Source organism: Amblyomma mixtum, chromosome 2, assembly GCF_055824585.1.
Source record: "Amblyomma mixtum isolate Tamu chromosome 2, ASM5582458v1, whole genome shotgun sequence".
Classification (NCBI taxonomy): Eukaryota; Metazoa; Arthropoda; class Arachnida; order Ixodida; family Ixodidae; genus Amblyomma; species Amblyomma mixtum.
In genome coordinates this window covers 309,017,430-309,019,974 of record NC_143013.1, presented here as the reverse complement: position 1 = coordinate 309,019,974, position 2,545 = coordinate 309,017,430, and positions in this window count along the sequence as shown.

Here is a 2,545-nt window from a genome sequence, read left to right as displayed (position 1 = left end):
ATTTCCGGAGTTTCCACGCATCCGCACAGGAACAGGATGGACTGTTATTCAAAATTCGACTCGTCTTCTCACAGGGCGGTTTGAAACTGTAAAGTCTGAATCTTCAGATATATTTTCATTCACTGCGCTTTTTGGCGCATTGCCAGACACCAGAACTGTGAACAGTTGGCAGCCTGTAACCGCGTGCAGTGAGACAGTCGGAATATGTTGAGAGGATCTGTGCGTGAACCTTGTGTTTTTCATGACACCTGTTTGCAGACCTTACACCTCTTTCTTTCGCTGCGCTTGAAAAATTTTCTCTTTATTGGCGCCTTTTTACTGTGCACGTAGCTACCATTCTGCATCTCTTCTTGCCGCTGACGTTTATAGAGCAGGCTTGCACGTACACCGGATCACATGTGCTGAAACGACATCATGTGTAAAGTCAGAACGACTAGTGGCAGTAATTTCAGCAGTCTTCTTGTCCTCTACTTCATTCTCAGACCCGTTTCATTTCCATTTTACAAAGAAATGCAAACCACGGTATGATGCTGGGCGAGTTGGTAGAGAATTCTTTTGAAACACAGCGCTGGCGGACACCGGACGAGAATGAAGACACACAGAAGACACACAATGCGCCGTGTGTCTTCTGTGTGTCTTCATTCTCGTACGTTGTCCGCCATCGTTGTGTAAACCACAGCAAGGAGTTTCATTTAACTAGCAGCGTTTGCGCCATTTGAAGGCAAGCTAAAAACCTGGCTTTAATCTACACTTCCGAAATATGCCAGGCAACAACAATCAACATGACAGCACGTTGAGTAAAGTAGAAAGTTGGGCTAGTTGGTAACGATCCATCAAAAAACAGCGCACAGAAGAACGCGGAAAACACAAGGAGAACGGTCAGGACAGGAGCGCACTAGCAACTAAGAGGTGAAAGGTGTTTCTACAACCACGCATCAGTTGCTAGTGCATTCCTGTGCTATGCGTTCTCCCTGTGTTTTCCGTGTTTTTCTGTGCGCCGTTTTTTGATTGTCAGGACGTTCAATCGATCTTTGCCTCTTTCGGTACTCTGGTTATTCTTGGTTTGAGACGACAATCGCGCTGCCTTAATTCAGCGTTATCGTTCATCGCTGCTAAAGGCATCCCACATAATATTAGCCAAGGGTCCCAAAAAGGGAAACGGCTGCATGTTCAAGAAAAAGTGAAACGCACCGTTAGCTCTTGCCTAAATAAGCTAGAAGGTTGCATATCCTGAACATGTGGGTCATTCAAGCAGTCGCTTCCGATTAATTGATCATGCTTTCAACGCTCTCTCTCTCTCACACACACACACACACACACACACACACACACACACACACACACACACACACACACACACACACACACGCACACGCACACGCACACGCACACGCACGCGCACGCGCACACGCACACGCACACGCACACACACACACGCGCGCACACGCACACGCGCGCGCGCGCGCTCTCTCTCTCGCTCTCACACGCGCTCTCTCTCACACGCTCTCTCGCTCTCTCTCACACGCTCTCTCGCTCTCTCTCTCACACGCTCTCTCTCTCACAGGCTCTCTCTCTCACTTTTTCTCTCTCTCGCTGGCATATTTTTCAGACCACTGGCTCACGCGACACTTTGGAAACACTGAATATTTCATGCAGTGAACAACGGAGAAGTGGCGAATATGGGGGCAATGGACACCTTTATTTACATGTGACACTACTACAACAGCACGTGCGAAGGAACCCGGTAAAGGAGAACTGGCAGTCAAAGCGAGCACTTACACTAACAAACACCACAATTTTCGTTTTTCTGGTGCACAACATTTAACAACACGTTCAGAGTGTACATGGCATGCCGTTAAAGGCTACACAGTTATCGACCGAAGATCTGATGAAAAGAAAAAGAGTCATGCATCGTCATCTTCATGTGCGGTCTGAAGCTGCGGTAGCCTGGCATTATTTGCACCGCCGTGATGGCGAACGAAATGCAATGCCCCCTCCGTGACTTTTGTAGCTGCTTTTCGCTCCCTCCACGAGTCGGGTAAACCAAGAGGTAAAAAGGAAGTTTACAGGGACACCTAATTTCATTGTGTGTTTGCAATGCGACAGAATTTGTAACTGTTGCTAACTTTACCGAGTGACGTCACATTCCTCCAGCCAATGAGTGTGCTCCGGTCTGGTGACGTCACGTCCCCCAGCCAATGAGAATGATCCCGTCTAAAGACGTCATTTCCCTCCAGCCAATCATGCTCCGGTCTGATGACGTCACGTCTCTCACCCAATGAGAATGATCCGGTCTAGAGACGTCATTTTCCTCTAGCCAATCAGGCAATGGTAAGCCTCCGGTCTGGTGACGTAACTTTCCTCCAGCCAATCGGCAATTTAAGCTTCTGACGACACATTTTCTTTCGATGGGGCTTCTTATGCTATCGCATTAATAGGCGCCCAAATACAACTCTAGGTACTCTTGTGCGACGCCTGACTGACGTGGCACCTTGATGACTTCTTTCGGCACCACTAAGCAACCGCTACCACGAAAGTGAAGTGT